Below are 22,689 nucleotides of genomic sequence, written 5' to 3'. Positions count from 1 at the left end.
TTTTTTATTAGAAAGAAGAAATTTTATGTTATTCATTAAATATCAAAAGAGAAAATTTTTATTCGAAGGAAGAAGTTTTATATTATTTTTTAAATTTCAAGGAAGAAATTTTTTATTAGGAAGAAATTTCTTATTTGAAAGAAGAAATTTTATATTATTTATTAAATATCAAAGAAAGAATATTTTATGAGAAAGAAGAAATTTTATATTATTCATTAAATATCAGAGAGGAAACTCTTTATTTGAAAGAAACATTTTTATATTATTTATTAAATATCAAGGTGGAAATTCTTTATTTGAAGGAAGAAATTTTATATTAGTTATTAAGTATCAAAGAAGAAATATTTTATTAGAAAGAAGAAATTTTATATTATTCATTAAATATCAAAGAAGAAAATCTTTATCAGAAAGAAGAAATTTTATATTATTTGTTAAATATCAAATAAAAAAAAATTTCATTGGTAAATAAATAAAACTCACAGTTCAACACTAAATATTACTCATAATTAACAGATGGCTCATTAGTTAAGACATTAAACTGTTATTGTGAGGAACTGGGGTTCAATTCACAGTGGCGGCATCAGCTTGTTTGGGAAGTAAATTCGGCTTGTGCGCAGTGCTGACCACAATGCCACAATCATACAGTTGGTCATGAATGAAATTGTGAAGCCTTAACTTCTGTGATCCCTAACATGTTCCCGATCCCTAACATGTTGTTGCGGGAATGATTTTAAGAATACAAAAAAAAAAAAAAAGATACTAGAAAAATAGAATTTCATACAATAAATAATAATGTCCTTTAATATAAAATATATGATTATTAATTGTGTAAATTACGAAACCATCAAAAGACAAATAACACATTTATATTTATGTGCACAAGCACGTGTATTTAAGTATTACATACTTAATTACACGTATTACGCATATTTAGTATTACATACAAGCACATTAGTATTTAAGTATTGCATACTGATAATAATAATCTGCACTCCTTATGCTTTTAATACATTCTTACATTTTTTCTTCCATAGTCTTTCATAATGTATAATTTAATTATTTTTGTTTAAGTTTATCACTTAGTGATCCAACACATGCTTTTAACAGAAACGTCTTATTTAAAAAAAAAAGAAGAAAAAAGAGGAATGGATAAAGAATGTGGAAAGTTAATGAAATCTCTTTCTTTAAATCACATCTCAAATTTTTTTTCAGATTAGATTAGACTAAGACGATTATCATGATTACAAAAATTAATGCTTTTATCCTCGAGTGAAATTTTCGGTGAAAAATTTCTCGACCTGACAAAATCTTAGTCTTTTTCATGCATTCTTAAAATATTTTAAACTTTACTTTCTCATTTAGCAGTGTATTGTGCCAAGAGTTTTAAATAAACGATATTTTAAAATCGATTTCTTAAGAACTATTCCACTTATTTCATTAAAATTTTGAACCGAACTCCGGATCTAGTGATTGGATCATGTTCTATGACTCAATCTCAATGGCTCAAGGGGGTGAGCTCAAATATGCTAATTTATAAGGGCAGACGACATTTAAGTTACGAAATCAGACACAAGAACGTACTTTCCCTGAATAAACTTGCCATTTTTTTTGATGGATTCAGATTTCTGACCCTCAAAATAAAGGGAATAGCCGTAATCTGGAAAATATGGTGCCACCAGTTTGGTCAGGAGAGTGCTACCGAGTTTCATTGTGTCTTTGTGTCGTTCATTGCGTCATTTTACTTTTAGCGTATTTCGTTACATTTTGAGAACTTTGTAGGCGATTTAAAAAATTTTGCACACAATTATAAAATTCGTTTGCCCAAAGAAAATCCCATGCGAAAAATAACCTTTTTTTAAATATCCATCAGTTTTTATTATTTTATTTAATAATAGTTAAAAAAAATTGTGAGGTATACAACTCTTTGCATCATTTTAAACGATATACATACCTGGCAAAATACAAAATTTGAGCGAAATCGGTCAAATAGTTCCTGAGAAATCAAATTTTAAATGTCTGACCTTTTTGAAATACAATTTCTCAGGAACTATTCGGCCTATTTTGCTCCAATGATGTATTTTGCCTTGTGAAATTATATTCTTTAAAATTGTGCAATAAACTGCGTACCTTACAATTCGAAATGTTTTCAACCATTAAATAAAATAATAAAAATTAATAAATATGCATAAAAAAATATCTCTTTCATTATATTTTCATTTTATTATCTTCATTATATTTTCATTTTATTATCTTCATTATATTTTTATTTTATTATATATTATATTTTATTATCTTTGAATAAAGGAATTTTATAAGTGTGCGCAAAAGTTTTTCTATTCTATTAAAAAGTTCTTTAGATATAACAATGCACGCAAAAAATAAAATTAACAGTAAGGGATCTAAACGTTGGATCGCTCTCCTGATTAAACTATGGAGGCCACATTTCCAGATTGCGGCAACCCCCTATTTTTCGGGAGTCTAAATCCGTCGAAAAAAAGGTATGTTTATTAAGAAAAAGTACGTTTTTGTGTCTGATTTCGTAACTTAAAATATCCTCTGCACTTATTAATTAGCACATTTGAAGTCATCTCCTTGAGTCTTAAAAACTGAGTCCTAGAACGTGAAGATCCGATTGTTAGATCAAAAGTAATTCAGAGTGATCCGTTTTTTTTGGCGCACTATACATTGGACGACTTCTCTTTAAAATTTCAAGAATTACTTGACATCTTAAAATTTGTCTTGCTGATGTGCTTGTACCATTCATAATTTTTAAAACGTTATGAATAAAGAGATTGAACCAATAAATAGAAGGTCCGTACACTGTAAAAAAATTCCAGATCTAATTAGGGTAAAAAGTACCGGCATTCAGGGTACCGATACTTTTTACCGTAAAATTCATTTTTACAGGAACATGTTGCGGAAGGAAAATTTTGATGTACTATATATTATATTTTATTCTGATATACTATATTTTACAAAAATTCTGAAATAATATATTTTACTGCAGTAATTATCGTAAAATTGATGAATCACTCTATTTAAATAAATATTATTGTAAAAAGTTCGGTATAATATTTGACGGTGAAAATGGATTTTATGGATGATGCACCCAAAGTGCCGGTACTTAGTACCATAATTTGATCTCGGATTTTTTTACCATGTACTGTTTCGGTAAAGTTATTTTGAAGAATCAAAGCCTTACGTAAAAATAAACATTTTATATTGTAAAATAAGGTAAGGACTGTACTGATACTTTTTACCGTTCATTTTTACAGGAACATGTAACGGAACAAAAATTCTCATATAATACTGCAGATTATATACCACATATTATTCTGATATACTATATTTTGCAGACGGTAAGGTTTTTCTTGATTTTAATAAACATTTACCCGTATGCCCTAAATTGGGGCAGGTCAGGGTAAATATTTCAATACTATATTTTGCAAAGATTCTGATATATTTTATTGTAATAATTACCGTAATCACTCTAAATAAATACTGTAAAAATAACGGTATAATACTTGACTGTAAAAATGGATTTTACGGATAATGAAACCAAAGTGCCGTTATTTAATACCATAATTTAATCCGATTTTTTTTACCGTGTACCATTCCGGTAAGGTTATTTTGAAGAATCATAGAGCCGTCTGCAGAAATCAGCATTTTATTTAATGAAACAAGATCAGGAGCCTGTTCATCTTAATGGGCTGCTTACATGAACATGGATAAAATTTCTTTAGCTTGATGAATGCGTTGTCTCAAAACAGTAAGCAGTTTTCTACTAGATTTAATAAGATCTTCTGGAACATTAACACGGACTTCTAAGTTTGTTTTATCATCGGTCTCCGTCTTCTTAGCAGTTATAAGTTGGTCGTCGTCATCGGATTGGTCGTCATCGGATTGTCTTCTCATTCTCACTAAAGGCAGAGGATTCATTTCACCGGGAGAGGCTTCGATATATGGCAGCAACAAGCATATAACCATTACGGCTGCCAACATAGTTTTTATTGATAACATCTAAGGAAAAAAAACATCAAATTAAAATTAAATTTTGTTTGGGAAAATAAAAGCTAAGTTAGAATGGAATTATTACTATTATCGGTACACACGGAATTATTACTATTAATTCTCTTTCAAGCGGCTTATAAATGCTCTTCGAAATTCTTTTTGTCTTGAAAATTGAAATGTCAGAAAAGTTGTATTGCAAAGCCACAATTCGAGTACTTTAAACCTAAAGTATATATTCTATTTAAACCTATATATATATATATATATATATATATATATATATATATATATATATATATATATATATATATATATATATATATATATATATATATATATATATATATTTTAAGACTTCAACGTCATAGGAAATGAGACTTTATTGAGAATAATATGCTATTTTATAACTGCAGCGAATATGCTTATTCTGAAAATAACGGTACGGGGAGAGTAGTCATAAGCAATGTCAACCTAAATCTATAATAAGGTGCCCCGGCATGGAATCGAGATAAAATGTGGTATATACTAGTGAATTGGAATTGTATTATTGTAGTGGTAGAAACGCTACAAAGCAAAAAGTCAATACGGAGAAAAAGCCACGTTTTTATGAAAATGAAAAGCGTTTGTGGCCTAATTTTTTCCATATTTAAAAGCTTCCCCCTGTGCTGCAATATTTGGGCTCCTGAAAATTTGCAAAAACGGAGGATAAGGTATTGATTTCAATAATTTTCATCAAGATGGAATATTTTTGCCGAACTGAATATTTGAAGAAAAACTTTTAATAACTTTTTAAACTATTTAAGTTATTTGCCTGTTCTAAAACCTAGATAATTATTTACGGCCCAAGATGATCAAATATATTTTAAAGTCATCGTTTTACTTCAAGTGTAAGGCACTTAAACTGTGACTTTTTTTATTTTCCTTTGTGACAGAGCTTCGAGAAACCATGTTAAGAGTACAAAGTATGTGGCACAATAAAAAAATAAGGAAGTGCAAGGGGATTTTACCTGTGAACTACATATAAATATTGCTTTATATAGCCGTTTGAATTACAAACATTTATTATTATTTCTTCGAGAGCTTCACTGTTTTTTCTTGCAATAACATGTAAATAATTAATAATTCTTGCATGTAAATAATTTGTATTTGAGTGAAAAACATATTTTTTAATTGCGTTTCATAGCCTGTGATATTTTTGCCCTAAGTGTTAAAAGGTAAAAATGTTTCATTCACAGTTATGAAGTAATCTCCATTAAAAATCATAATCATGAAATGCCACGAAACCTGAAGCTAATTCTTACGCAAAACTTTCCGAGCTTTACCCAAATTTCGAGCGATAAGAAATAAATGAAAATAACGATCCACCTCGATCTTGTTTTCAAAGATTCAAAAAAGTACATTATACTATTTTTTAAAAATAATTTTATCTTTTTTCAATTATTTTTTCCAGCATCTTTCTTTTTCTTTTACAAAATTCAAACAATAATCAATCAATAAAAATCAAGATCAATCATGCGATCTTGATACTTGTTCTCAAAAGATTTTTTTTAAATTACCCTCAAAAAAGAGTATATTATATAATTTAAAATAACATTTTTTTGACATTTTTCAATAATTTTTATCTAATTTTTTTCAACAATCTTTTTTAATTTATGAAATTTATCAAATAATAAATCAATGAAAACAAAGATCATCTCTGAGATCTTGGTACCTGTCTTTAAAAAATTGATTTTTCATTGCCCTCAAAAAAAGCCCATTATATAAATTTATATTCAAATTTATTTTCATCTCTTGCAAAGATTCCGTATTTATTTGACTATGTTCCATGTGCATGGTTCCATGTTTATTTGAACTATTAGGCACATGATTAGTAGACAATTGGTTAAAAGGAGGACAATATTTCTCTCCTTAAAAATTATCTGTTAAGTTTTAATGAACAATAATTGTCTTATTGTAAAAAATAATTTTTTTAAGACTTTAAAGTGTATAAACGAAACATACAAACTTTAAAAGAAATAATATTGCTAATTAAAAATTTAATGCTTAAACAATCCAATGAAACAAAACAAACAAAATATAAAGTATCACATAACTTTCATTACATTATTAATTTAGTTTTTAAAATATCATTTAACAATCAACAATTCTTAAAAACTATCGTAATCACAATACTAAAAATATTAAAATATCATTATCATTTTATTTAAGATATTTATAATTAATTTTAAACATTTTTTCAAGCTCAGAAACAAAATTATGTACGAAACAACTTAATAAGTTTTAAGATGAACTAAAAAAAATGTTTATTATAGTTTAAGAAAACAAAAAACATGCCTCCGTTTTTTGAGAAAACTAAACTTATCCTTCAGGGGCTTTTAATTTAATGAAACTGTATTTAATACTTTAACTACTTGTACTTAAATGAAAATAATGTATTATTTCATTATTTTTCTTCACAAAACAAGACATTTCAACACATTTAATAAAACAAGAAAAGCATTAAATAATACTAGTTAAACATTTTTTATTAAAGATTAATCTTTCTTTAAAAAAGTTATTTAATAATTAATATTACTTAATCTTAATTGACTGTTTTCAATTAATAAATAAATCATGATTAACTGTGAAAGAATAATATTTATAGACATATAAAAAATGAAATTTTCGAAATTATGTTAGTATATAATTTCGAAGCATATAGAAATGCAATTAAAAGACAAAAGATTAGATATGCTTATTATTTTTACTACTATTACTGAAATTAAATAAATATATTATTTAATTATCTTCCATCACAAAACAAAAGTTTTTAACATATTTAAAAAATAATAAGAAGTGCAAAAAGGTATGAAGAATTTAATAATAATTTTTTTATTACAGATCAATATTTCTTTACTTTTGAAAAGTTTATTAATTTGTTTTAATTTAAGCATAAAAAACTGTTTTTATTTAATAAATAAATCTTAATTAACTATAAGAAGATAAGAAGATAGTATTTATAGTTAGATGAGAAATTAAAATTACGAAACTATAATAGTTTACTTTAGAAACGTATAGGAATGCGAATCAAAGACATTTTTATAGTTAAAGATTTTTTTATTATATTTTTTTTAATACGTATTTTTTAAATACATATTTCTATAAAAACTAAGTCTAATTAATATTTAAATGCATCAATTTTAATTATAATTATTTACAACTCTATTAAGAAATATAATTTGCAGTATATAGCTTCCTTACTTTGAAATGTTTAGATAGAAAAGAAACCTACCTTTGAAAATAAAATGGATAATAAAAATAAGGAAAGACATTTTTACATTTGTTTCTTATATACTTCCAATTATTGCCTAAAGTTCATTACAATCGATGACACTTAAATTCGAACTTACATTGAAATATTATCTTTTTTATCTAAAATGAAATTTTTTCGAAAATTTTGATAAATAAAATGTGAAAAATTTGCCTCGTAATCATTTTAAATAAATAAATTACAGCAATGAGAATAAAAATAAAATAACTTCCTTTTTCAAGTTAACCTTAAACTTATGACGCATATTCAGTATATTGTTGCGTCAGAAGATTATACAGGCTGCTGTGTTATTTGTAAAAAAATATTGTGATAACTTAGTTCTACTTTTTCGAGAAAATCTAAACGCATTTTATTATAAAAATTTCAAGGTAAAAGAAAAATGGATTTTTCTTTTTTTAAAAAAATTCACTTTTCATGTCATTGCCTAAAACAAAATCGGACAAGAAATTGTCAGATGTAAACAAGGCCTTGTAGCGAAAGTAAAACATGTTTCGAACTGTATTAAAGCTAACGTTTTGCAGCAAACATTTTATTTAGCAGGAGTTTGAAAAAAAACATTAAGTTAAAAACGTCGAAACTAAAGCAACTCTGATATATTTATATGAGCTATTATATATGAGTATTTATTTGCTTCAAATAATTTTATTAATTAATTTTTAAGATTTCTCAATCAATTTAAGGTAAAAAAAGAAAGAAAAAAGATAACTATTATTTTGAGGATTGCAGCATTCTATCTTTTGAACCTTGTGGTAAGATATTACTATTTTAAAAACTTTATTCACTTCAGAAATTTAGAAATTGATGAAATTCTGTTGATCTCAATAAATCTGATTACTATAAACATGTTGAATGGGTTAGTCTCTGGCCATTACACAATTTCACACAAAAATATGACCCTACCCTTTCTCATTCTACTACTATTAAGAATAAGATGAAAAAATTATTGAACTCTTTCAGAATACACTAAAGGTAACGTCATTCATTTTATTTCAAATTGTGCTCGTTCTTCTATCCTTTTAACCCCTTAATGATTTGTTAATTTTCAAGAAAATGGTCATAAAAGTGCCTATGTCGCCAAATACACGTATTCGATTAGTGCTGACATCTAGTTTAAATTTAACTAACTATCTACAATTACCTTAAAAATATCCTGGTACTGTCACCTGGTGTGTAAAATGAGAAATAAAATGTTTTCCGGGCAAAAGAACTGAATTAGTTTTACTCTTATTGGCGCGTTACTACTGAACACGCCAGCCGGGAAATTTCACGGGAGCGAGAAATAAACAGAGAAACCTCACCCCGTTATTTTCACGGGAGCGAGAAGGTCACAACCCTCAACTTGATTTCTGTCCTATTGTCTCGAGCACTGATAACTCCTGCTGTAACCTTGCCCACTGTCTCGTCTCTAACTTCCAACAATACCCAAACTACATCGTAAAATTTTTTAAACGAATGGAATATATGTTAATATATTAAACGAATGTATGTAATGAATGGAATGAATGTATGTCAATGAATTAAATGCGTGTCTGCCAAAATTTACCAATAAGTTTCCGGACATAAATGATAAAAAAGGAACATAAATTAATGATTGTTATAACCTCCACTAAAGAGAATGACAGCTTCAACTCCCGAAAATGCATTCCACAAATCCTTTCATTATTTTCCATTTCCTTCCCCGAATTTGACGATTCTTGCGCCCCAAAATTCAGCAATACATCTCGTTCAAGAGATTCTTCATATGGTTCAAGTCCAAGCTCGAGGCAGGGCAATGCACTAGCCTTATACCATTATTATATCAATCTATGGTGAACTTCAAAATATGACAGCTAACAGACGCTCAAGCACGCCAATGATAGTCAAGCACAGTGAAGTAGGAAGGAGCTCATCTGCACAATAGCTTTTGGGTTAAAGGCTTCACTTAAAAAGCATTTCTGATCTCTGAACTTCAACATTTGTGACTTTTCACTCTAGAGGAATGTGAAACATCTAATGAGTCAAGATAACTGAAGAATTTTACCTGTTAAATGGTCAAAGTTAAACTGTTCTACCGTAAAATGCTCGACTTCGCGTGCAGGTCGTCGGGCTACCGAAGCGGGGGTGCCATCCCCTCTGCAGAAGATCGAAATTGTGATGGCATGTCTTCGGATCATCCTCAGGGATGTTTCCCAGACCGTCGACAATAGCCTATTGTGCAGCTCCAGTGCGATGTAAATGAACTACTGGTACTACTGCAACAAGGAAAGTCAAGATAATTGAAGAATTTTACCTGATCTAGAAGACAACTAGATCAGGTAATCATTCTGTGGCACTTCTGATCTCTGAACTTCAACATTTGTGACTTTTTGCTCTGGAGGAATGTGAAACATCTAATAAGTCATGATAATTGAAGAATTTTACCTGATCTAGAAGACAGCTGGATCAGGTAATCATTCTGTGGCATTTCTGATCTCTGAACTTCAGCATTTGTGACTTTTTGCTCTGGAGGAATGTGAAACATCTAATAAGTCATGAAAATTGAAGAATTTTACCTGATCTAGAAGGCAGCTGGATCAGGTAATCATTCTGTGGCATTTCTGATCTCTGAACTTCAGCATTTGTGACTTTTTGCTCTGGAGGAATGTGAAACATCTAATAAGTCATGATAATTGAAGAATTTTACCTGATCTAGAAGACAGCTGGATCAGGTAATCATTCTGTGGCATTTCTGATCTCTGAACTTCAGCATTTGTGACTTTTTGCTCTGGAGGAATGTGAAACATCTAATAAGTCATGATAATTGAAGAATTTTACCTGATCTAGAAGACAGCTGGATCAGGTAATCATTCTGTGGCATTTCTGATCTCTGAACTTCAGCATTTGTGACTTTTTGCTCTGGAGGAATGTGAAACATCTAATAAGTCATGATAATTGAAGAATTTTACCTGATCTAGAAGACAGCTGGATCAGGTAATCATTCTGTGGCATTTCTGATCTCTGAACTTAAGCATTTGTGACTTTTTGCTCTGGAGGAATGCGAAACATCTAATAAGTCATGATAATTGAAGAATTTTACCTGATCCAGAAGACAGCTGGATCAGGTAATCATTCTGTGGCATTTCTGATCTCTGAACTTAAGCATTTGTGACTTTTTGCTCTGGAGGAATGTGAAACATCTAATAAGTCATGATAATTGAAGAATTTTACCTGATCCAGAAGACAGCTGGATCAGGTAATCATTCTGTGGCATTTCTGATCTCTGAACTTAAGCATTTGTGACTTTTTGCTCTGGAGGAATGTGAAACATCTAATAAGTCATGATAATTGAAGAATTTTACCTGATCTAGAACACAACTTTTCAGGATGCATTCTTGACATTTGTCAAGATACATTACCTTTAAAGGTGATGTATTCTGACTCATGCAATCAGCAATAATGCAATTTTATTGTTCAAAGAAGGCATGCAATTTTATGGCTTCAAATAAAATCTGAACATGAAGACCACGTTGAGCTCTTTTAAAGAAAACTTTTGAAACCTTGTAAACTAGTGCAAAATTTACATTTAATTAAAAAAAGAGATGCTCTTCGGCATTAAAATTTTGAACTAATTTTTTATTAACTCAAATGAATTTTCATTCTTTTATTATGCCCTACGCGAAATTTTCTGAAGACGGAAAGTGTCGATGGTAAATAAGCTTCAAACAGAACCAATTAGGTAATGAAGACATTCTATATTCATTAGTAGATAGATAATATATACATTGTTTTTTTACTAAGCAAAGTTAGAAATTCTGTCGTTATTCTTATTGCAATAATGAACTTTTTAGTTTGCTTTTTGATTCAGCATGAAAACATAATGTTAAGCCTGTATGTTTGTAAAAGAAGATATACCTCTTAGAAATTTTTTTCCTCCATTTTGTTAACAATATTTCATACGTTCCAACTGTTGTGAATGTAAAGCATGATTACATGAAGAAATTACGGGTGTTAAGCTGTTAATTGTTTACCCATATTATATCAATCAATGTTCCCCAGTTTGAGATGTCCATCGAATATATCACAATGATCATTGAGTTCTATTAAAACATATATATATATATATATATATATATATATATATATATATATATATATATATGATAGGCTATGATATATATATATATATATATATATATATATATATATATATATGATAGGCTATGATATATATATATATATATATATATATATAAAGTTCAAAATGAAGAATAAAACAAAGAGAAATTAAAGACATACGAAAAAAAGGGGAAATAATAAGTAGTAAGTAAAAAAATAACAAACAATAGTTTTTAAAAAAAAAAAAAAAAAAAGAAGGGAAAAAATTTTATTTAGAAAACCGGAAAAAAAGATATAATCTTTTCATCAGCCCACACGATTATATCCGTAAAACATCGTGTGGGCTGATGAAAAGATTATATCTTTTTTTCCGGTTTTCTAAATAAATTTTTTTCCCTTTTTTTTCTTCTTTTTTTAAACTGTTGTTTGTTATTTTTTTACTTACTACTTATTATTTCCCCCTTTTTTCACATGTCTTAAATTTCTCTTTGTTTTATTCTTCATTTTGAACTTATCTAATGGGTTCTGTTTACTTGCAGCTTAAGCGCAATAAATGAAACTTATTGTTTTTCTTAACTTTCTTCGTGTTTTCTTGTATTTATATATATATATATATATATATATATATATATATATATATATATATATATATATATATATATATATATATATATATATATATATATATATATATATATATATATATATATATATATATATATATATATATATATATATATATATATATATATTTAAATATAATAATTTGATATGTTATAAATATCAAATTTATGAAGAGCATTACATATATTTGAGTGTTCGTGTTCAAAATCACGTGATTTGTGGCTAAATGATAAATAATAAAAGAACAGAGTTTAAGTATTTCTGATTTTATTTTATTTTATAACCATCGTTGAAGAGCCGACCCGAGTTTAAGTTAAACGCTACCTCTTATATTGTAATCCTATCTACGCATAAAATTTTGAAAATCATCTGACCTACAATTATTCATCTAAAATAAATACTCAAAATTGCGACGTATTTTATGTCTTTGCTGTCATCTCCAAAAAATGTGTCTTTAACCATACTATTTATGAAACATCCTGCACCAATATGTGAGAAAGAAAATATAATTATGATACAAAACGATAAAATTTTTTAACAAGCTGTTATGGCCCGTTCATGGGATGCAATAACAAAATGTTAATTGAGATTGTTTCAGGAGTAATTTAAAACTACATAAGGCGTTATTCAATGCTATGACGTAGCATTAAACTTCGTTAAAAAGCAGATTTTATTTTCCTTTTTCAATGTCTTATGCATCATTTACGTAAATAAAAATTCTTGTGGATAGGAAACCAAATTTCTTAAAGGTAATTTGTTTAGTAATTTAAATAGTTGCTTGTAAACGAAGGACGGATTTTAACTTTTATAATGTTAAATGACTTTATTGAATTTGTTAAATAACTAATAACATATTTAAATATTAGAATAATTTAATATTATTTCGCAACTAGTTAGTAATTTAAATATTCTTAGCAAGTGAAAATATTGAACTTAAATTTCTTTAATCTAATTATTTTGTAGATATTCCAGAGATATATTATATAACATATGTTATATGCGATCATAGACGAATATTTGAATTAGTAAATTTTAGTTTTCAATTCAAGTGATAAATATTTAAATTAGTAAAATCTAGTTTTCAATTCAAGTGATAAATATTTGAATTAGTAAAATTTAGTTTTCAAATCGAGTGGTAAATATTTGAATTAGTAAAATTAAGTTTTTGATTTAAGTTGAAAATACTTGAAATAGTAAAATTTAGTATTCAATTTAAGTGATAAATATTTGAATTAGTAAATTTTTGTTATCGATTTAAGAGATGAATAATTGAATTAGTAAATTTTAGTTTTCGATTCAAGTGATAAATATGTGAATTAGTAAATTTTTAGTTTTCTATTTAAGTTTCATAAATTAATATTTTAAAACAAGTTTTAATGATTAAAAAATAGATAAATATAGAAAGAAACGATTAAAAATGCACTGATTTTTAAGTCTTTATAATTTCCAATAATAATATAATCCTTCGCTCACCATTCACCCATTTGTAATTTCTTCTCATTCATAATGGGTTTTTTTTCTTAAAAGTGTTTTTAAACAAGAAATAAAGATAACGACATTAGTTAAATATATAATTATTACAATTTTATGTCAGAACATTTTGTTAACTTGTTTTTTAAAACGAAATAAGCGATTACCTGGATTTGAAAAACAATCAACTGTAGTTTTCGTTTTAAAATTGTTAAAATTAGGAATACAAAATATGCACGCAATTAGAAAAAAACGGGATGTAACTTTTTTCGTTAGCTATATCTAACGATAAATTATACTTTAGTATTATAATTAAAATTGAAAGTAATTTTTATATCTCTTGCATTAATATTTTTACATTTATTTAAAACTTCAATGTATATGTTACGATTTATATTTATCAACATCTAATCTTCTTCATTTTCTTACTTTCAACATTAACTTGGCCTCGAGCATATAAGATCAAAACGTATTTACTCTAAAACGCAGCCACTTTTCTTTCGATGGATTTGAAATCTTAACTATCGGAATAAAACTGAATTTTAATAGTTAAGTCACGTGGTTTCAAACACTCTGGAACTCTTCATGTTAGATTTTATTTATGTATTTCTTACTGTATCTCAAGAGCAAGATGTGCACAATTTTTAAAAAAAATCTTTTAAAATTTGTTAACAAAATGATAATTTTAAGCTAAAATATATTTTAACAAAGCTTTCAAAATAACTTCTTAAGAAATTAAAATCCTTTAATTTATAAAAGAATTCACCATTTTGATTTTCGTTAAACTACGTACTTTCAAGTACCATAAATTAAAGTTTGGAATAAATATTTGAATGTTTCCCGAATGTTCAAAATCAATCGAAAATACTATTTAAAAAATTTTTAAGTATTTAATTTTATTATTCTAAATATATTAATAAATTTAATTTACTTTGAGTACTAATAGAGTTACTTCCTAAATATAAAATTACTCTGAGAAAAAAAGTATAGGGAAAAATTTACCATGCAGCTAGAATATGGTAAAATTTGCTATGTTTTTGACTCAACAAAATTTTTCAAAATTCAAAAATTTTTCAACAAATTTCAAATTTCTTTAAATTTTTTAAATTTAAACAAAAATTTTCGCTGAAGCACTTTGGTTATGATTTTGGTAAAAATAATAAAATATGGTTTTATAATATATGATAAAATTTTATAAATGTGGTAAAATGCTTTAATTTTATCATGATACCTTAGAGCATGGTATAAAAACCATTTATTGGGTTCAATTTACTCTTTAATTTTGCCTTCTTTTTTTGTTAAGTTTATGGTAACAAGAACTATTATTTTAAAAACTTCCGGTAAGCCGTTACCATATAAACGGAAAAATGAACAAATTATTGTTTTAAATACCGTATATTTTGGTTTTAATTATCAGAATTATGGTGCTTTTTTTTCTTCTTCAGAAATGTTATTACTTTATTTTACCATAATTAAAACGGTTAAAACTTCCTTTAGCTGAAAGAGTTGTATGATTTTATGCAAAATGTTTCCAGTTCACTTTGAATCTTGCGATATTTGGCTAAACAAGCAGATTGTGAAATTAATATTGCGTTGAACGGAAAGTAATGTTTCGGCTCATTAAATGTTCGTTAGTTTTAAAAACCAATTCATTTTTTTCAATTCATTTTAATCCAGCATTGAAACGTCGTTGCTAAAGACGGTGAATACATTATTAATTAAAAATAAAATTTTGATAACAAATATCAAATGCACCGAAACGACATTACTTTCCAGTCCCCCTAATACAAAGAAACCCAAACTTTTGACAGCTCTCCTGCCGAAAATATTGCGACAATATTTTCCAGATAACGGCTATCCCTCATACTTTTATAGCCAATCATCCAAATCCGCTTCCAATAATCCAAAGGCATATTTGCTCAAAGAAAATACGTTTTTGTGTCTGTTTCTACAGCTTAATTAATAGTTAGAACAAATTATCTTATTTAAGGTCACCCCTTTGAACCATTAAGTTAAGCTCTTAGTTTGTGAAAGTTATTTAAGGAGATATCTTTTTTTAATTCTGCACACTAAACATACGATTATCTAAGCCACACTACCTGTATATATATGCTTTGGATTTACAATTACAATTAATTGCAACTACAATTATGGAAATTACAATCAAATAAGGTGGATGTACAAAACAACAAAACCTGTTTGATTCTGTGAGAAAATAAGAGTTGAAAGGTGATAATTAGATGCACTTATAAGTTCCATTATGTAAACAATGGCTTCGTTTTTATATTTTTTAGTAATAACTTATTTCGGAAATTCAGTATTAGTTTATTGAATTTTATACTTATTTATGTCTCATAATGCTTTTATACTTATAATGCTTTTTGACTTCATTTAACATACTTCATAACAAGAATTCAAAATATATACAAATTAATTGTATTTCTTACAGCGAACACTGTAAGTTTACACTTGTAATTGTACACTCTGTAAGTGAAGTCTACACTTATTTTATTTTTAGAAATTGGGAGCATTGTTTTTTAAAAAATTGACAGTTAAAAAAAAACAGTATGGCTGCAGACTTTTTATATTATATTGTCCCTAATTTAGGGACAAATTTTAATTCTATTATCAATGATATGCTAAGTATATTATTAACAATAAGGTAATAAGCAAAGCATATATTAGACAACGTGAATAATGACAAATACAGGATGTCCCAAAACGACCGCATAAACTCTGCAATTCCTCGTTGGGAGTACATAAAAACTACCCAAAGAAGCGTTCCTGTACGATCCATAGTTTAAGAGAATATGAAAAACAAAGTATGACATCACTGCCGGTGTAAAGGAAAAAAACACTTTATTGGACATATCAACAACAGCATTTGCATATCTTTCAAGACGATAACGTTTAAAACGTTCGCCGAGGCATATTCTGCTTTAAATTGTGCATAGTAAACTGCTTGCTGTTGATATGTTCAATAAAGTGTTTTCACTTGCACTGGCAGTAACGTCATACTTTCTTTTTCGTATTTTTCTCGTAAACTGTGGATCGTACAGAAACGCTTCTTTGGGCAGTTTTCTTGTACTCCCAACGAGGAATCTAGCTGCGCAGAGTTTATGCGGTCGTTTTGGGACACCCTGTATAGACAATGCGACAATGCACAATTCAGTACCTGGAGAAATAATTCCAGCAGAAATACCTTACTTGTATAGCCTGTATTGTAATAAAGTATTACTTAGTAGGGAAAAAAATGATAATTCTGGTAACAGAACCAAAATATAGGGTATTTAAACTATTTACTTGGTAATTATTCTATTCGTTATGTTATTCGTCCACCAGAAATACGGATTTTTATAATTAAAACTTCTATTGCCCCTTATTAAGCAAAATAACAAAACTTAACAATAAATTTAACCCAATAAATGATTTTTATACCATGCTCTAAAGTATCATGATAATACTACTGAAAATTGCACTTGAATTTAATTTCATCAGAATATTTGATGCTTCTATCCTTCTATGACTATAACTAAATAGAAAAGTAGGCAAGTAGATACTTTATTTACGTCGCACTAGAGCTGCACAATTGACTATCGGTGACAGTCCCTGAAGAAGATGTCATCACAACATAAACCGTAATAATAGAGACAAAAACGCGATAAATTCAATCATATTCTGGTAGTTTGAACCAATCTTTTATCATAGCATAGAAATTCATGTTTCAATACATAGAAAGCGCTATTTAAGGGAATCAGAATTGTACTATTCTCTAAATTCAATAAAAATTAGTATTTGTAATGCCTATAGTATGCAAATCACTATAGGAATTGCTGTACATTAGGTGTTTCGTAACAATCGTCATAAATATACATTTTTGAGAATCTCTCTTCATGATATAAAACTAAACAAATAAGAGTCGTAAATTATTATTTCATAGAGGAAAAACAAAAAATCTATTAAATTCTGACGAATTCTTATTGAGGAAATCAGGATTAAAAATAGTAAAACCCAATTGGTTGCCAAATTAAACTGAATTTTTTTTTTAATAATCGTATTTCACTTATCAGTTTCCTCCAGCATCCAAACAGGTTATAAAGTATTATATTTTGCCTTCCTTATCAGATTTAAGTTGTATTAAAAATGCATATTCCCTTAAAAAAATTAATTATGAAAACTTTTTAAAAATTTAGAGAAAAAAATCAAGAAAAAAATCCAAAAAATATAAGTTTTTTATTTTAAATCTATATATTCAACACTGGTCCCAGGCGCAGTTCCCAGTAAAACACCGAAATAAAGCTTGCGATTAGTGAGCGGATGGGTGACCGCTTTGATCAGTCTTCGTTGGGACCAAGGGTGCACGGAATCGGTCTCGTTAAGCTGTTCTACATTAAAGTGCTCGATTCGCGTGCATGCCGGCGAGCTACCAAAGCAGAGGAGCAATCCCATTTGCAGAGGAACAAAATTGTGATGTCCTGTCTTCTCAGGGATGTTTTCCAGACCTTCCTCGATAGCCTATTGTGAGGCTAGGATAGCCTGGTTGGTAGGGCGTTGGACTCGTATTCGAGAGAATGGGAGTTCAAATCCAGCCGGCTGAAAAATCCTAGTGTATTGAATAGTGACTAGAGCAAGTTAAATCTGCCGGTGTCGCGAAGTCCTCCGGGGTCACAAAACAATACCTCTGGGAATTCTAATCCAAAAGTTCCCTTGCCCTCGGGGTTGGTTTCAAAATTACAAGGGTATGGAGTTGAACATTGGTAGCTGTAAACTCAAATTTGGATAGGCTGTTCAACGATGGTTATAAAATGAAATAGCCTATTCTGCAGTTCAAGTGCGGCGTTAATGAACTACTACTACCAAATCTATATCTTAAAGTCGGTGATTACTGAACACCTTGTATCAAATTTTGTAACTATTTATTTGTAGCAATTTACCCGAATGAATAACTGAGCTATTGTTTTGATTTTTTTTTTAAATTTCAGATGCACAAGATTACATTGTTGGCTTTTGTAGTACTTTGCTGCGCATGTTTAGTACACTGTCAAACTGAAATGTCAGAGAATCAAGAGGATTTCCAGAAGTCTGTTGTAAAACTATTCCAAGACGCCATTGAAGTTTTTAAAAAAGGAATGATGAACCCAGGTGGTTTAATGGGTGCCTTCCAATCCGTCGCCATGGCCATCTCATCAAATCCTAACGTTCTCTTCTCTTTATTAAACGACATCATTTCTTAAGGCTTGTACTGTTTTATGCAGATATAAAAATCTTGATATCGAATGCTTGTTGTAAATAATAAAATACCCATACATTTTGATGAAAAATACTGTTATTTTATTGACTCTTACAATCATGTGCATTTACTTAAATTGCATTTATGCTACCATTATGTGCGATTTCCTTATAAAATATATGCTTAAAAAAATTTTCTTTCATAAATATTCATTCATAGATTTGGTTGGTTGGTGTCGTATCCTCTATTGAATCATATTTCATGGTGAGCTTGAATAGTTTTTGTTATTTCTATGGCATTAAAAGAATACAAATCCTCTTCTGTGGGGTAGTGTAAGAGGTGAAGGCCTGCAGCGACTGCAGGGCAGTTAAAAACATGATATGGTGTCAGTTCCACATTAAGACAGTTGCCACAGTTTTGATATTTTCTAGTCTTATCTGTAGAAATTTTCATGTTTTTATGATGTTTTGTTCTTAGTCTGATGAGAGTAGTGGCTGTCTTCCTAATTCATAGATTTAACAAACATATATTCTCTCTATGAATGTACATGGTTTTCTTTAAACACTACACAGAAGCCGCTGGAGGATCAGGTGATTGAGCGTTCGCTTCCCAATGAAGTGACCAGGCTTCGAATCCCAACGGTGGCTGGTTGATACGAATTCTGCTCCCGGCTCATATCGTCCACAATGCTGACGAAAAATATCCTTTGTACTTGACGGATCATGGGTTAGAATCCCCCTACCATTGGGCTAACCATGGATTTTCGAGATTTACCTCTCCGTGTAGCTCAAGTAGGGTTAGTTTCATCAAAAAGTCCTCCAGGAAGGCTAGTGTGTCAAAGGCTAGTGTGTCTTTTGGGTTGGATTCAAAATTGCAGGGCTGCGGAGGTGAACATCGATAGTCATAATCTCAAAATTAAGTCAGCTGTTCGACGTCGGTTATAAAATAAATTATAAAACAAACACAACACCGAACATAAAGCTTTAATGTCCTTCAGCTATATTAATCAGTAGTTTCCCACCAATGCATTTGAAGACGACTAATCAATATTTACAAGCAAAACACTAAATCAAAACAATAAAGGGCAGGTTTTTGCTAGTGTTTTTGAGAGATATGAGTTAATTAAATGTGCGTTTTAAACATTAAAACTCACTTAGTTAAAATCTCTGATCTCCACTTCTTCACTGCTCTAAAGAACAGAATTTAATGACAGCATTATTGGTTTACATTCAACAAATAGAGGTCACGCTTCAAAAAAACTGTTAAGCATGTTGAGTAGTGCACGCTGTGCAAAACGCTGCAGTATGAAAATATGCTCTATATAAAAAGAAGTAAATTGATGTAAAAAAAGTTAAAATGAGTTAATATCTTCCGGTCGAGCATCGCACTCAAACTTTATGAAAACTGAAAAAATTTTACAATTTTCTGAAATTTTTTTGTAATACTTAAAATTGTGTAATAAACATGCTTTTGCTTCCAGTGATTATTTTTTTTGCAAACTATAGAAGCCCAGACATACAAGCGTGAAACTAAACGCACTATTTATAATCTGACCTCGCTGACCAGGTGGCCGAGTTGTTAGCCTGCCTGACTGAGGAGCCGATGGTTGCGGGTTCGAATCCCGCTCAGGGCATAGATGTTTCTCTCTCTCTCTGTTCTATGTCCTTTCTGCTGTGTGACTGTGTGAATGAAACCCGCCCTACAAACGGGTTTGTGGTTATATGACGTGGGCTACGCTATAGGTGCTCACTAACCATATGTGCTCACTAGGTAACGATATGAGAGTAGCGATTCTGGCATTTCTGAGGCCAGTGGGAAATAGACCCATGTGCCCGCCATTAACTAAAAAAAAAAATCCAACCCAAACCTAGAGTTAATCTGATAAGGCAGCTTTTAGCCATGACAATAAATGGTGAAAAATTTAGAAAAAAAATTAAGTTGAATCTTGTTTTTTTTTAATGCATCGTAGGATCAATATGCATTGAATTAATAAAGATATTTAAACTTATTTTTTCTTTCTATACAAAACTAAGAATAAGAAACTGTAAAATATTGATTATACTGTTTTAAGTAGTATTAAAAAATTTGAAAAATTTTACCATGTCGTAATTTTTTTCATATATTTTTAGTACGGTTCGCGACTGGAAGACTTAAAATTCATTGTATCTTCTTTTTATGTAAGGCATCTTTTCCATCCGATCGCATTTTGAAAATAAAAATCTCGGTTCTTATGGACAACCTTATGTTGAGCCATAATATTGTTTAGTCACAACCTTGATAGTGAGCTAAGTTGAGCCATACTATGGTAATTCGTAAACTTTATTGCGCGATGCTATTGGTTAACTTGAACATTAATATTGTTCAAATTAACACTTTATTAATCCTGCGACACAGAAGGGACATTATTATATATTATTTATATATTTTTATATATTATTTATATATTTTTATATATTATTTACATATTTTTATACATTATTTATATATTTTATATATTATTTATATATTTTTATATATATTTTCTGACGCTCTAATTTTAAGTAAAAATCTATTTTGGTATAGTTAAATTATAAGAAACACTCTAATAGTTATTAAGCAACTGAAAATTTATTGCAATTGTAATCGTACTGTAATATAAATTCATCATTAACATTTATCAATAAATTAAATTTTGTAAATTAAAGATTATGCAAATTAAAGATTTTGAAAATTAAGGATTTTGTAAATTAAAAGAAATTTTAATGATGACTAGCTGTTTTCCTTGTATTTAAATAACTACAAATAAGTGTAAATTTGAAAAATTGTAGCTTGGAAGTTAGTCATGTTTAGAAACTTTTGCCTTTAACTTAGAAAAAAAAACACCTAACTTTCTTGCTGTATTTCATAACCTAAAATTATTAAATTGCTAAATATAATATCTTTCACTTATTTTGATCGAAATTAATAGAAAATAATGAAATAAAATATAAAAATTCTGTTTAATAAAAATTCTGCTTCAAATGGTATTTTCAGGTAGCAAAATTTCAAGGTATTGTGTTTCAACGTTCTACCGAATTTTTAAGAGTGTATGCTCATAAAGTAAATGTTATAGACTTTATTGATTTTATTTGCAATGTTAATGAAATATATATTGATAATTTTTTTATGGTTAAAATAATGAAATATATATTGATAATTTTTTTATGTTTTCTTATTCGTAAAGTTATTTCCCACAGCTTTAACGATCATATTCGTTTTGATTAGTCATCTTGGTTTCAGGGAATTATATGTGGCTATACTGGGCCTACGAAAGCTGCAGGGCACAGAAAAAAGACGATAACAGCATCACATGTAAATTACACGCACAACTGTCTTAAAATGTCATATAAAATAAAAATGTCTACTGTTTAATAATTAAAATTCAAGTATTTCTAAATTTCTCATAGCGCACCTGGTCTTACTTACCCCATTAATGTGGTAAGTCCGGGTCTTACCCCATCCTTACTTATCCTGGTCTTACCAAGTGGGGTAAGACCGGATCATACTTTTTCTTGAAAAAAAATCCTTTTTAAAAAAGCATCTGGTACATCCATGAATTTTAAGGAATGATACATTGTACACAACTAAACAATCAATATTTGAACTAAATTCTGACAGTTTTTAGGTCAAACAGTATATCTTCAACAAGCCTTCGAATCTCAAGCTACCAGATCTTACCCCACTTACCTCCGCGCTTTTTTTTCCCATTTAGTCATTACTGAGACTGAATAAAAAAGGATTACGAGATAAAATTTCCTTTTTGATATTGCAGGGGCTCTCCTATATTTCAAAAGTGCTCTGTAAAAAAAGGGGTTTCTTAAAATTGAGCAAAATACTCCGAAACAAATAATAGTCGAATTTGAAAACCCCATGTATTCAAAATTGAAACAGCATATATTCTTTTTTGTGAAAGGTGAATAGTCTCAAAAATAACGTAGAGAAAGGAAGGCGT

The 22,689-nt window shown here is 28.7% G+C and overlaps 2 long non-coding RNA genes across 2 annotated transcripts; one reads left to right on the top strand and one right to left on the bottom strand.

Annotated features, from left to right (window-relative positions):
• Nucleotides 1–3,654: 3,654 nt before the first annotated feature.
• On the bottom strand, nucleotides 3,655–7,419 carry LOC107450438 (uncharacterized). The gene is made up of 2 exons (XR_001584917.4): nucleotides 7,283–7,419; nucleotides 3,655–4,020 (listed from the first exon to the last, which is right to left on the bottom strand). It is a non-coding gene; the product is annotated as an uncharacterized LOC107450438 (long non-coding RNA).
• Nucleotides 7,420–12,503: 5,084 nt separating this feature from the next.
• Nucleotides 12,504–18,810, top strand: LOC122272326 (uncharacterized). The gene is made up of 2 exons (XR_006226933.3): nucleotides 12,504–12,768; nucleotides 18,472–18,810. It is a non-coding gene; the product is annotated as an uncharacterized LOC122272326 (long non-coding RNA).
• The last annotated feature ends 3,879 nt before the right edge of the window (nucleotides 18,811–22,689 follow it).

Source organism: Parasteatoda tepidariorum, chromosome 10 (genome assembly GCF_982258835.1).
Source record: "Parasteatoda tepidariorum strain Cologne lab strain chromosome 10, Ptep-v5.0, whole genome shotgun sequence".
In the NCBI taxonomy this organism is placed as follows: Eukaryota; Metazoa; Arthropoda; class Arachnida; order Araneae; family Theridiidae; genus Parasteatoda; species Parasteatoda tepidariorum.
This window is presented reverse-complemented; position numbering and strand designations above follow the sequence as displayed.